Raw genomic sequence first — 15,103 nt, 5'->3', positions numbered from 1 at the left:
TCGTCTCCTTTTGTTCCTTTTCCCCTTTCCCTATCCCTTCGGGGGGTGTTTGGATTCCTTTTTGCTGTGTACATAGCATCTTAACTGTAATATACATCAAATATATATATTTTTTATATAACTAGTTGGATTTTCGGGTTCTTCAATTTACATAGTTTTTTTCCTTTGCTCTGGGGGAAGAAGGAAGGGGGAAGGGGAGGAGGCTGCTACTGGGGTTTGGGCATTTGGCAGGGAGCCAAGTTCAAACCATCACATATTTTTTGGTGGCCCAGTACGGGGATTGTTTTGGTTATCCCGGTTTGTTTTGGAACAGTTACCGGGAAAACTGCCAAGAGAGGCTTGTTTATATAAATATACCTATTGTTTGGGAACAAGGAGAACGAATATATAAACATGGCTTTTTTATTCATTTTTTTTGCCATCCTAGCCCTCTTCATATATATCTATGGATTTCCTATAGGAAGGGAATCAGAAGGCACATACCAATTTCTACCTTTCCTTGATTATGACCTCAAGGTCCTAGTAGCGGAGGGCCCTTGGATTAGAATTGGCCCCAATCCTGACATAAATTGTTTATCAACAGTGCTATTGTTGATAAAGGTCATGGAAGTGTTATTTAAAATTGGAAAGGTAGTGTGGTACTGCTTTCCTTGTTGCAGGAAAAGCCGAACCTCAAAGGGATTCGCTGGAACTTTGGGAAGGGTCTTGAAAAAGCCAGTCTCTGGATGGCAAGGAATGTGGGCCAATTTTGGCAAATTGGTAGGATGTGTGACACCTCCCATTAGTTGGGAGTTCACGTCAGAACAAGTGCTTGATCCTGACGAGATGGCACGTCGCTTAGCTGAAGGGTGTTTTTCTTATGAGGACCCGAACACACAGTTCTTTGCTTTGTACTGGGGCCTGGTGAGTGCTTATCGAGCTGCTGTTGACTACTCTCAGAAGGCTGTGGCCAAGGAAGAAACTCAAACCATACCACCTGGAACCAGTGCCGCCTCTACTACATTCACGGGAAGCAGAACTCAAACTACACCACCCGAGATACCCCTTACCCCTGTAGTGAAAAAGAAGAGCTGGATATCGGTGCCCGACATGATTAGTCTACGACCAATGGGAGATCAAAGCAGGTCAGATGATAGCAGGGAAGGGCCCAATACTGATACCAGTGCCAGTAGTCAACAAAGGCAAAGCAGCCTGAAAATGGAAAGTGAAGTTTCAAGATCAATGACCCCGTCAGAACTTCGGGACTTGCGAAAAGATTATAGTCGTCAGCCTGGTGAACGAATTCTGTCATGGCGTCTTCGATGCCGAGATGGTGGGGCTAAAACTCACATACTGGCAAGTCATGAAGCACAGCAACTAGGATCCCTCACCAAAAATCGCGAACTTGATCAATTGGTTGCTGATCCAAAACCCGAAACCAGTCTTTGGGCACGACTTGTCACAACAGTTAAAGAAAAGTATCCATTCAAAGAATATTTAACGTGCCCAACGAGGAAGTGGACTAAAGTAGAAGAAGCCATTCAGTATTTAAGAGAATTGGCATTGTTGGAACTTATGTATGATGACTCCCAATATGATGGTGTCGTTGATGAACCAGAGGGAGTCACTTGCACAATGCCTATGTGGAGAAAGATAGTCCAAGGTGCTCCTGCACCATATGTTCATGTCTTGGCAGCACTGATGCTTCCAAACACACAAGAAACGCTTGTGGGCTCACTGTGTACTGTGTTACGACATTTAGAAGAAACAGTAGGATCTAACAATGCATTTTCTAGAGAAAACTCTGATTCCAGTTACAGACCAAAAACTGAAAGAGAGGAGTTTTATGATCACTCCAAATATGAGGACGACTACGGAGACTGCAAAGACCGACGCTACAGAGATAGATCATCTGAACGGTCTCGACCACAGTCTAGATCTCGGTCCTGGTCCCGCTCATGATCTCCTTCCATCACACACAGAAGGAGAGAAAGCCCTAAGCGTAAATTACGTAATGAACTGTGGGCTTATCTGAGTGCCCAGGGAGAGAACATGAGGAAGTGGGATGGAGAAGCTACTTCCAAACTTGCAGCCAGAGTGAGAGAACTAAAAAGCAAGAAAGTCTACGTGGTAGATGCAGATGTCCTGGAAGGAGAACAGCAATCTCCAAGATGCAGGAAGACTGAGGTCCGTTTCTGGGATGACAAGAAAGCCTCTGACAAGCCACAGCAAAGATCCAATGGTGAATGTTCAAGCCAGAACCAATAGAGGGGCCCTACCTTCTGCCAGGAGGAGGAGAGGGATGAGAAAGATAACAGAGCTTATTGGACTGTGTGGGTTCGATGGCCTGGCACATCGGATCCTCAAAGATACCAAGCTTTAATAGATACCGGCGCACAGTGTACATTAATGCCCTCAGGACATGTGGGTACAAAGACTATTTCTATTTTTGGAGTGACAGGAGGGTCTCAAGAGCTGTCAGTGGTAGAGGCCGAAATAAGCTTGACGGGAGACCAATGGGAAAAGAATCCCATTGTGACAGGGCCAGAAGCCCCTTGCATTCTCGGCATGGATTACCTCAGGAGAGGATACTTTAAGGACCCAAAGGGGTACCGATGGGCTTTTGGTGTAGCCGCAGTGACTGAAGAGGAGTCCAAGCGGTTATCTGCCCTGCCTGGCCTCTCAGAAGATCCTTCTGTTGTAGGATTATTGCAAGTCAAAGATCAGCAAGTGCCGACAGCCACTAAGACAGTGCACTGGCGGCAATACCGGACAAATCGAGATACTGTGATCCCCATTCATAAGATGATCCTGAAGCTGGAAAGTCAAGGGGTGGTCAGTAAGACTCACTCACCCTTCAACAACCCCATTTGGCCTGTACGCAAATCTGATGGAGAACGGAGATTGACTGTGAACTATCGTGGCTTGAATGAAGTCACACCACCATTGAGTACTGCTGTTCCAGACATGTTGGAGCTCCAGTATGAACTGGAGTCCAAGACAGCGAAGTGGTACGCCACTATTGACGTCGCGAATGCGTTCTTCTCCATTCCCTTGGCAGCAGAGTTCAGACCACAGTTTGCTTTCACGTGGAGGGGCATGTAGTACACGTGGAACCGATTGCCCCAGGGGTGGAAGTACAGTCCAACCATTTGCCATGGACTAATTCAGGCCACTCTAGAGAAGGGCAAGGCCCCAGAGCACATCCAGTACATTGATGACATCATAGTATGGGGGGACACAGCAAAGGAAGTTTTTGAGAAAGGAGAGAAAATCATCCAGATTCTCCTCAACGCCAGTTTCACCATCAAGAAGAGTAAGGTCAAGGGACCTGCCAGAGAGATCCAGTTCCTAGGGGTGAAATGGCAAGATGGGCGACGACAGATACCAACAGATGTCATCAATAAGATCATAACAATGGCTCCGCCAACCAACAAGAAGGAGACACAGGCCTTCCTAGGGGTCATAGGCTTTTGGAGAATGCACATCCCTGAGTATAGCCAGATTGTGAGCCCTCTTTACTATGTGACCCGTAAAAAGAATAGCTTTCAATGGGGTCCTGAACAACAGCAAGCGTTCAAACAAATCAAGTAAGAGATTGCACATGCCGTGGCTCTTGGGTCAGTCAGGACAGGACCAGATGTAAAGAATGTACTTTACTCTGCAGCTGGGGATAACAGTCCCTCCTAGAGCCTCTGGCAAAAGGTGCCTGGTGAGACGCGAGGGCGACCACTTGGTTTCTGGAACCGAAGCTACAGAGGTTCTGAGGCCAACTACACCCCTACGGAGAAGGAAATTCTGGCGGCCTATGAAGGCATACAAGCAGCCTCAGAAGTGGTTGGCACTGAAACGCAGCTCCTCCTAGCACCCTGACTACCGGTGCTGAGTTGGATGTTCAAAGGGAAAGTGCCCCCTACGCATCATGCCACCGATGCTACATGGAGCAAGTGGAGGGCTACGATTACGCAACGTGTCCGAATGGGAAACTCAAATCGCCCTGGAATTCTGGAGATTATAACAAATTGGCCCGAAGGTGGAAACTTCAGTCTGGCAGACAAGGAAGAAGAAGAGCCAGTGAGTCGAGTTGAAGAAGCTCCGCCATATAATCAGCTGCTGGATGAAGAGAAGCGTTATGCCCTTTTCACTGACGGTTCTTGCCGCATTGTAGGAAGGAACCGGAAGTGGAAAGCAGCCATTTGGAGTCCCACCCGACAAGTGGCAGAAGCTGCCGAAGGTAAAGGCAAATCGAGTCAATTTGCGGAACTCAAAACTGTCCAATTGGCCCTGGACATTGCAGAACGAGAAGGATGGCCAAAACTCTACCTCTACACTGATTCGTGGATGATAGCCAATGCCCTATGGGGATGGCTAGATAGGTGGAAGAAGATAAACTGGACACGTAGAGGAAAACCCATCTGGGCTGCTGATTTGTGGCAAGACATCGCTGCCAGAGCAAAGAAACTGAATGTGAGAGTCCGCCATGTAGATGCCCATGTGCCCAAGAGTTGAGCTAATGAAGAACATGATAATAACAGACAGGCAGGCTGAGCTGCACAGGTCGGGGTGTCACAAGTAGACCTGGACTTGCAGCAGAAGGGAGAATTGTTCCTAGCTCGATGGGCCCATGATGCTTCAGGCCATCAGGGCCGAGATGCCACCTATAGATGGGCACTAGACCGAGGGGTGGATTTAACCATGGACTCTATTTCCCAGGTTATCCATGACTGTGAAACCTGTGCCGCTATTAAGCAGGCAAAAAGATTGAAGCCCCTATGGTATGGTGGACGCTGAGACAAGTATAAATACGGGGAGGCATGGCAGGTTGATTACATCACGTTGCCACAGACCTGCCAAGGTAAATGCTATGTGCTTACCATGGTGGAAGCAACCACCGGATGGCTAGAGACTTATTCAGTGCCCCATGCAACGGCCCGGAACACCATTCTGGGTCTTGAAAAGCAAGTCCTGTGGCGACATGGGACTCCAGAGTGAATTGAGTCAGACAATGGAACTCATTTCAAAAATGATTTAGTCACCACCTGGGCAAGGGAACATGGTATCGAATGGGTATATCACATTCCATATCATGCACCAGCTGCTGGGAAGGTTGAGAGGTGTAATGGACTGTTAAAAACTACTTTGAAAACCCTAGGTGGGGGAACTTTCAAAAATTGGGATCAGAACCTAGCAAAGGCCACATGGTTAGTGAACACTAGGGGTTCTGTCAATCGAGCTGGCCCTGCACAAGCAGAATCCCTCCACATTGTAGATGGAGACAAAGTTCCAGTGATCCACTTGAGAGGAATGCTAGGGAAAGCCGTTTGGGTCACTCCTGCCTCAGGCCAAGACAAACCCATACGTGGGATTGTCTTTGCTCAGGGGCCAGGACATACCTGGTGGGTAATGAGAAAAGACGGAGAGATCCAATGTGTGCCACAAGGAAATTTAACCTTGGGGAGAAACTAATTCTGTGCCTTGAGTTGTGTTTTACAGGAAACCAACCACCAGACAAGAAAGACCTGAACTAAGCTGATGCCAGTATCCAGTGATGAGACAGCCCAGAACGATGAATCAGTCCAAAAACCAGAACTCTGATTGTGACCGAGGAGACCAAAGATTTGAAATGAACTGATGTCGGTGTTGATTTTTAACAACTGCTCCAAGGACAAACAAGGACTATATATATGTGTATATACGCGCGGGATATAAGCGAACGCGAGATATAGGTGTTGCGTAAAAATAGTATGGAATAAGGGGTGTAAAATGTGGTGGTTTTAATCTAGGCCTTCCTTGGTTACCAGTTTGTAACCAAGGAAGAGGCAGTGTTCCCAGTATTCCATACGATTTTTACGTAAATTGGGGTATAAATAAGAAGGGAAGAGAGGCCTTCACTCTCTCTCTTCTCTTCCAATGGAGTACGGGAACAGTGGGTCCTTGCGTTGGTCTCGCTTATCTAAGGCTGAGGCCTGCAGCGACCGCTGGCCTGCCACGTGGAGGATAGCAGAGTGCTGGCCGTGTGTGCCAATCCTACTTCTTTCTAAGGGACGTGGTGAGATTTGTTTTACTAGTTATTTTACTAGTTCTCGGGTTTGATTGCGTATATCTGCTCGGTGTCCCTTCGTCTCCTTTTGTTCCTTTTCCCCTTTCCCTATCCCTTCGGGGGGTGTTTGGATTCCTTTTTGCTGTGTACATAGCATCTTAACTGTAATATACATCAAATATATATATTTTTTATATAACTAGTTGGATTTTCGGGTTCTTCAATTTACATAGTTTTTTTTCCTTTGCTCTGGGGGAAGAAGGAAGGGGGAAGGGGGGGAGGCTGCTACTGGGGTTTGGGCACTTGGCAGGGAGCCAAGTTCGAACCATCACAGTGAGGAAGTGGCTAAGGCACTATCCATCATATTTGGAAAGTCATGGCAGTCTGGTGAAGTTCCCACTGACTGGAAAAGGGGAAATATAACCCCCATTTTTAAAAAGGGAAATAAGAAAAACCCAGGGAACTACAGACCTGTCAGTCTCAAAGTGCCTGGAAAAATCATGGAGCAGATCCTCCTGGAAACTATGCTAAGGCACATGGAATATAATGAGGTAATTGATGAAAACCAACATGGCTTCATTTAAAGGTAAATCATGCCTGACAAATTCAGTGGCCTTCTACAATAGGGTTACAGCAGTGGTGGACAAGGGAAGGGCAACAGACATCATGTACCTGGACTTGGGCAAAGAATTTGAAACTGTCCTGCACAGTATCCTTGTCTCTAAACTGAAGAGACATGGATTTGACAAATGGACCATTCTATGAATAAGGAATTGACCGGATGGTTGCACTTGAAGAGTTGCGGTCAATGGTTTGATGTCCAAGTGGAGAGCAGTGATGAACGGTGTTACTCAGGAGTTGGTATTGGGACCAGCACTTTTAAACATCTTTGTCAGTGACATGGACAGTGGGATTAAGTGCACTCATAAGATTTGCTGCTGACACCAAGCTGTGTTGTGAGGTTGACATGCTGGAGGGAAGGGATACCATCCAGAGGAACATTGACAGGTTTGAGTGGTGGGCCTGTGCAAACCTCATGAAGTTCAACAAGACCAAGTGCAAGGTCCTGCACCTGGGCTGAGGCAACTCCAAGCACAAGTAAAGGCTGGGTATAGAATGAATTGAGAGCAGTCATGGGGAGGAAGACTTGGGGTGTTCATGGATGAGAAGCTCAACATGATTTGGCAATGGGTGCTTGCATCCCAGAAGGCCAACTGTGTCCTGGGCTGCATCAAAAGACATGTGGCCAGCAGGTTGAGGGAGGTGATTCTCTGTGGTGGTTCTCCCCCAGCTGGCCTGGGGGATTCGGGAAGAATTAAAGTTAACAGGAACCTTTGTTCAGGGGAGAATTACGCCCGGACCCGGAAGTTGTAACAATATGGTTTTCCGGTAAAATGTGCTGAACACAGCAAAAATGTGTTTCGTGACATGCGCAGTAAGCAGAGTTATATAACACCGTTAGTGGCCAATGGAAGAATATTTATGTATGTGGGAACCAGGGGAGAGTTGACATGTGTAGCCTAAAAAGTGTATAAAAGCAGCAGACATCGTGCAATAAAGTGTTCCAGCCTCTGGATCCACAAGGGTTTTGTGTCGTGTCCCGCCTCAACCGCGACAATTCTCCCCCTCTACTCTGCTCTTGTGAGCCCTCACCTGAAGTACTGCATCCAACTCTGGGGTTGATGCCCAAAAAGGTAGATAAAAAAAAAAAAACTGCTTAAAGACAAAATTTTAAGTCCTTAAACAGCAAGGTATTTATTAAATGATTAACAACGTCGGGGAGTTCCCAGCTCGGGTCGGGTAAAGAGTTCTGAAGTGATTGAGTAAAAACAAGCAATTTATACAGTTTCTAATCATGATTACAACATAATCACATGCATATTCATATTATTGCATCATTAGATTACAGTATTCATAGTAGGTGGATTCAGGGTAGAGTTTAAGGCGTGGTCTCTATTTTGAGGAATATTATGGTGGGAGTTCCTGCCTGCCTTCATCCTGGGGTCTGCATTTTACTCCTCATCTTCGAGTGGCTTTCGTGACCTGTTCTATCCATTGTTCTCGTGTTCTGATCGTCCAGGCTTGAAGAAACCCTTGGTTCTAGGCCTACTTTAACTATTCAAATGTCTACCTTGGTTCCTCTGGATGAGATTTATAGGTGTTGAGTTCTTTGTTTAGTGTTTGTTGTGGTTCCTTTAAGGCCTAATGTCCTTAGTACAGAACATAGTCTTCCTGTAAGAAGTACAGCTTAGAGTAAACGAAGTACAAGGGGTAAGGGGGGCTCGTATGGGTTTACAGTAAAAGTGTTTCGATTAACCCTTCCTGTTTCATGGTTCCCAATACAAGAAAAACATTGACTTGTTGGAACGAGTCCAGAGGAGGCCACTAAGTTGATCACAGGGCTGGAACACCTCTCCTATGAAGACAGGCTGAGAGAGTTGAGGCTAGTCAGCCTGGAGAAGAGAATACTTCAGGGAGACCTTCCAGTACCTAAAAGGGGCTTAGAAGAAGTCTGGAGAGGGACTTTTCACAAGGGCATGTAGTGATAGGACATAGAGGAATGACCATAAGCTGAAGGAGGGCAGGTTTAGATTTGATATTAGGAAGAAATTCTTTACTACAAGGGTGGTGAGGCACTGGAACAGGCTGCTCAGAGAGGTTATGGTCTCTCCATCCCTGGAAGTGTTCAAGACCAGGCTGAATGGGGCTCTGAGCAACCTGGTCTACAGAATCACAGAACCAACCAGGGTAGAAAAGACCTCTGAGATCATCGAGTCCAACCTATGATGTAACACCACCTTGTCAACTAGACCATGGCACTAAGTGCCACATCCAGTCTTTTCTTAAACACCTCCAGGGACAGTGACTCCACCACCTCCCTGGGCAACCCATTACAATGCACAATCACTCTTTCTGTAAAGAACTTCCTAATGTCCAACCTAAACCTCCTCTGGCACAGCTTAAGACTATGTCCTCTCTTCCTATCGCTAGTTGCCTGGGAGAAGAGACCACCCCCCACCTGTCTATAACCCCCTTTCAGTAGTTGTAGAGAGTGAGTCAGGTTAAAGTGGAAAGTGTCCCTGACCATGGCAGAGGGACTGGAACAAGATGATCTTTAAGGTCCCTTCCAACCCAACTCATTCTATGATTCTATGATTCTAGGATTCTATGATTCTAGGATTCTAAAACTGTGGGTGATTAAGGTTTCATGATAATAGTCCAGAACTGCATATGCTGTTTCTTAAAAGAAACCCTAAACAACACCCCCCTGTAGGGATTAACAGCGGCTCTGTTAGCTCTCTGGAAGAGGAGATGGACTTGGGAAACTTTCGAGTGTGGCCTTGAAGATAAGTAAGTTTTACACATAGGCTAATTGGGGAGCGAGGGTGGACTGTGAGTCCATAGATTTGGAATGTGAGAACCACAACCTTGCCCTTGAACATCTCCAGGTGTCTCACGATTGCTGCCAAGTGTATTGGTAATGATGAGTGGCCAATTAGGATGTTGCTTGCTTACTACTTGCTTGTTACTTGCTGCTTTTTGAAAATTATATAAAAGGAACTTGGATTTAATAAAGAGGGAGGCCTTTTCTTATGTTGCCCTGAATCAGCCTTCTTGTGTGTTTTTTATTGGACCGTCACGACATAACGGCGACATATGGTGACCCTGACGTGATCTCCAATGAGAGATCAAAAGCGATGACGTGATTTCCAGCAAAGGATCAAAACAGACAAGGTGATCCCCATGGAGGGGTCAAAACTCCAGGGGTCATGCGATCCCCACCAAGGGATTGGATGCGACCCTCTCCAAGGGGTTGGGAAAGTGGTGATTTCCAGTAGGGAATCACAATTCCCAGTGAGGAATCATAACTGCAGGGTGAGGTGCAGTGGTGACGGTGCTCGGCGTAGCAGAGAGCAGCCAGAGGAGCTGCCTTGGTCCGGACCAGTATTGTGACACTTGTGGTATACAGGTGAGCCACTAAGAACTTAATCGCGACATGGGGCATTCATTAACTAAAGAGGAATCTCATATACTTTTTACTTGGAAAACCTTGCTCCGAAAACGAGGTGGGAAAGTAGATGAAAATAGTTTAAAACATTTGTTGCGGTGGTGCCGGGAGTAAAGACACGAAACTACTTTTTCTATGGTTTTTAGTGTGACTTTGTGGGAGAAGGTTGGGCAGGCTCTCTGGGAATCTGTCTCCAAGGGAGAGCCCGGCACAGAGGGGTTGCCGACTACCTGGCGTTTGGTGTTAAGTACTTTGCAAGAGTGGCAAAAAGAGCAGGGCAGAGAAGTAGGGGACTCAGTAAAAGACAAGTTTTTTATTGGACCATCACGACATAACGGCGACACCCCCCTCAAACCAAAACAAAACTCATGGTGACTTTGCCAATATTTCACCATATTTGATTTTGCTTATAGCAAGTCCTGTTTTAAATTGCATAATGCATTTGGCTTCTGAGAGCAAATGAACCAGAGATTTATTTAGTGCTGTGTGGCAATGGCCCATTCCAGAAGGAAACTGAGCCATGGAGGGGAGTTCTGTCAAGGAAGAAATCTCATCTGGATAAATGACACACCTTAGCAGAGCATGGTTATTTATGTTTGTACTGACATCAGATGAATGCTGTTCATTCCTTCGTCACTTGTCCTTTCTTCCTTCAGTATTCCTCCAACTCTCCCTTTGGAAGGTCTAATCACCCAATGTAAGGCTTTTAACAGAACAAGGGCACTTTTAAGATAAAGACGTTTGAAAATAAAAAAAATACACATACATTTGTGTATTTCATATATGTGACTTGAATATGTACCCATGCATGACACAGTGCTAGGAAATAGCCATATGTATTAACATTGCACATTTAACCCCAAGAGGTCCTAAGAGATGTAAAATAAACCAAAGCTCACAAGACTCAGTAACGCATGGCCAGTGATAGTCCAAGCTGGTGCAGTGCAGGGAATGGACTTTTGCTGTGGCCAACCAAGGTAGTTGGTAGCACTCCCTCAATGGGACACTTCACTTTTGGTACAGATTTTTTGTGCCAAGACTGCAGTAAGAGGGAAAACTTTTCCCTTGACATTTCTAGATTGTAAAATTATGTATAGACTTTAAGGTTATATGGTAGGACTGTTTTCTACCATATGCATGACCACTACGATGCACCAGGGAATACCAAACTTTAAAAAAAATGGCTAAGGGTTGTTACAACACAAATAAAAACATAAAAATAGCAACAATACAATGGCACCTGCACCAGCACACTATACTGAAACAAACTGCAACGTCTGAACACCAAAGAACACTAAATGGTTCTCTCATCCCTCATGTCACAGATATCTCTACTGAGTGTAGGTGGTTTTACTCCATATTTAATCTCCAGCAACATACAATGAAGTTGCAAATGGCATTACTGAGCATACCAAAACACCTACACAGTAATGATAACAGAGAAATTGTGATATAAATCTATTTTCAGCTTTCATCTCAATATTCAGGATGTCTTCTCTTATCTCTGTTATATATTATTTTTATATTGTGAAAGATGACAAAAATCAAATGAAAAGAGCAATTGGGTTATGGAAGTAATTTCCTGGGACAGAGCTATATGATCTTATAGGGCTTTTTTTCTTCTACATTTTATTTTCTGATTAGTCAATCATCGTTTAGCCACCTCAGCAAAATGCAAGGTGAATTAGGAGAAAGAAGGTCAAGATATTATCATGGAGAAGTTTAATTCCCCCTCTGTGAGAACTGGTCAATAGTTATGGTTAGACTCAAGTGTGGACCTATGTTGGGAATCCCAGTGAAGGTAAAAGGCAGAGAGGATAAAACGCTGCACAGAGATCTTAGATAGTGTTGTGGTTTAAAAAGTATTAAAAAAAGTTTTAAAAGTTTAAACAGCAAATCTGACAGAGCACCTACTGCAAGTTCTACCACTCTGTCTTATGTTTTTATCAGCATGGACAATAAACTGAAGGAAAATGACATGAAATGGCCTTTTTTTACTAATTATATTTCTACATCAACCTGGTGGGGATCATGCCTCTACTTTAGAAACTCATTCGGGTTCAACTGTGTTGAGAATTTTGACAATTTTCTACATCTAAGTGAAATATATTAAAGTGGAAAGTACAGGTTTAGCAAACATTTGTTCAAAAAGCAAAAAGGCTACAAATCCAACTGTAATCAAACTGTGAAATCATAAACTTCCACTAAAAGACTGATAAACAGCCTTGTTAAAAATTTTGAAGACTTTTAGCCCTTGTCTTCTAGGACACAACTTCTTTAATGCAATAGCCACTACAGCACCTGGTGAAGAATAATTTTGTTATTTGTCAGTCATGTAGTAACCCTGATATAACCAGTGACTGAATTCAGTCTCTTTTCCAATATTTTTTGGTGTCTCGTTTCTGGGTGTCACAATTGGTCTGATATAATATGGTATCATGAATGGGAATGTTTTCATGGGGTAAGTTCTCATTTTAGACTGTTTTTCATTGCTATAGTCCAGATACTGGTCTCAGTGAAGGAAATGGAAGTCTCAGTGGCTTAAGCATGAGGAGTCTTTCGAACTCAGTTACAAGTCAATGAAAAACTTTAGATCATTACTTTGGCAGTTTATACAATTCTCTGCTCCCTCTGTGTTCTCAGCTGTTTCACTTTTCATTTTGGAAGCTACAAATTATGAGGGTTTTGGAGTTCTTTTTTAGCACATCAGAATGTCATCCACCACTGTTTGGTTCAGTAAAGCTCACCCTTTTCCAGAACCTAGTGTGAAATCTGCTTTATGATAAATACCTGATGGTGCAGGAGCTCTGAGCTTGCTCCCAAGCTAAATTCATTTATATTGCAGCAAAACACCTGCCTCTGTGTCATCACAAAATCAGCTCCCTATTGTAAAGTACAATTCAGTCTCTCAGATAAGATTCAGATTTCTTTTTTTGCCCCTCTGCGGGACAGGAGTAGATGTCCTTAGCAGCTGAAAGGAGCTTCCTCCCTCTTCATGTATCCAGCTTATATTTCCAAGTCATGAGACACAAAACTCTTCAGTCAACTGGTGAAGGTTTATTGCTTCCATGACACCAGTCTCTTCCCACAGTCACTCAGTGCTCAGGATAATTACTTTACATGACACCTGCCAACTGGAAGTGACAGATTTACACTGGTATTGTACCCAGGATCTCCATATATTTAACCCAACCAACACTGTGATGGATCCCTCTGGATCAGCAGTATACCACACCAGTCATGGGACACAGACTCAGCTCCACAACTTCTCATGCATCTGGTTCTTCCCATCAACAAATGGCTTTTGTATGCTTTTTGGTCCAGAGCAGAGACTCTTCACTCTTTACTATGGCTGTTCTCCCAAAGGCTGAGCAACAACTACCACCCCATGAGATTAGATGCCAATAAGGTGCTATAAGTGATGCCATTGCAGAATGCAATGGTGAGATTTTTGGAGGAAGCGCAACAAGCTATGAGAGATAGATGAAGGTAGGACAAATATTCAAAAAAATGTGCAACAACTCGAAGACTTTTAAAGGTTTTGGTTTAAGGCATGGTCAACTTTCTTATTGATCTCCCCAGAGTCTGGATGCAGACTGGCAGTCAATTCAAAAAAACAGAGAAGTTATTGACTCATAAACATATTTGGTGTAAATGACAAGTCCCTCTTTGTTCAACATTGAAATTTAAATGCAGTAAGGTAAAATAGAATAAAGCAGAGCTTACCTGAAGAGCCTGAAGAATCATAAGTACTTATCTTCTTCCTATTTGTCCTGAAGGGCTGAATGTCCTTTTCCCTGTAAGTTCCAAACCCTTCAAAACTTCTTTTATTCCCACTTGCATCATTGTCCTTCTTTTCACTTGAGGAATTCATTTCACCAAACATGTCCAGGGACTCTGACCTTCCATTACTCTCAGTATTACCAGAGTACCTCTTTGTGCAAGAGTCAATGAGATCATTGCTTGAGTCACTTTTATCTTTACTCTGTGTCCACTGCTGGGCATCAAAAAGTAATAACCTAGACACTTCAAAGTTACTCTTTGAGCCTTTGTGTCCAGTTTCACAATGCTGATACTTCTGCTTCTCCTTATGTTTTCTTTTCTCATTGAGCAAGGAGAGGTCTTTATCTGAGCTGCTTAGCCTTTCATTGATTGTGTGGCTGGAGAAGTCAGTGGACTTGCTAGCAAACAGACCACTCAGGTCATGTGTCCCCAATATTTGCTCATCTTTATGCTTGTGCTTATGTTTGTGTCTTTTTTTGTGAAGTCGGCTACTTAAAAGGCTTGTTCCTCCAACTTTTGGAGGAGTCAAAGAGGACTGCATGTCTCCAAGGTTCATTCCCACAGATGTTTGTAGGTGCACTCCGTGTTTTGCTTTATGTTTGGCAGTGGTGGACATCTTCATATGAGAGCTTTCATAGAATTGGGGTGGGGGTAAGGTAGGCCTCATGAATGGGGAAGCTGCTCCGAACGTGTGAGAAAGGTACAGAGGAGCTGGATACTGACCATAGTAACCAAGATTCATCATAGGCATTGATGTGTAAGGCATTCCATAGGGTGCATAGTAACTCCCACTGGGAATAGGGTAACTGAACCCTTGTAAAAAAGGCATTTTTGTCATGGTGTCATTGGTTTTGGTAGCTCTACCATGCTTCTTCTTAGACTTCATGTCAGAGGTCCTGCGAAGATAGAGCAATGGGTCATACTGGACATATGGCACAGGGTAGTAGTGATCAAAATTAATCCTGAAGATGCTGGGATATGGATTTTCATGATAAAATGTATAATTTCTATGGGAAATCCTGAACACTTGAAATTTATTGATGAGTTCCTCAAGGTCTGTCAGAAACTGGATGTCATCTTTGTTCTGTAGGTTTTTCCTTTTCCTCTTGTGCTTTGGCTTTTTAATACTCTCATGAGAGAGAAAGCTATCCACAATGAGATGTTTTTGCCGGTGACCATGCCTATTCTTTGTGCTGGTGTCAGATGGGATAGCCTCTGGATTGTCCAGAGTGCAGAAATCAAAGGAGTATCTCCGACGGGATTCTGAGCTTTTCTCAGCTTGGTCAGAAGTG

At 44.2% G+C, this 15,103-nt stretch overlaps 1 protein-coding gene across 1 annotated transcript in view; it reads right to left on the bottom strand.

The window, feature by feature from the left end:
* LOC126635223 (uncharacterized) overlaps positions 1 to 15,097 on the bottom strand; it is a 113,519-nt gene extending 98,422 nt beyond the window's left edge. Inside the window, exon 1 of the mRNA XM_050306252.1 lies at positions 13,755 to 15,097. The gene's annotated coding sequence lies outside the window, so the exon portion shown is untranslated. The remainder of the gene's footprint in view (positions 1 to 13,754) is intronic.
* Positions 15,098 to 15,103: the final 6 nt, after the last annotated feature.

Source organism: Myiozetetes cayanensis, unplaced genomic scaffold (assembly GCF_022539395.1).
Source record: "Myiozetetes cayanensis isolate MyiCay16 unplaced genomic scaffold, myiCay2020 scf116, whole genome shotgun sequence".
Taxonomy (NCBI): domain Eukaryota; kingdom Metazoa; phylum Chordata; class Aves; order Passeriformes; family Tyrannidae; genus Myiozetetes; species Myiozetetes cayanensis.
This window is presented reverse-complemented; position numbering and strand designations above follow the sequence as displayed.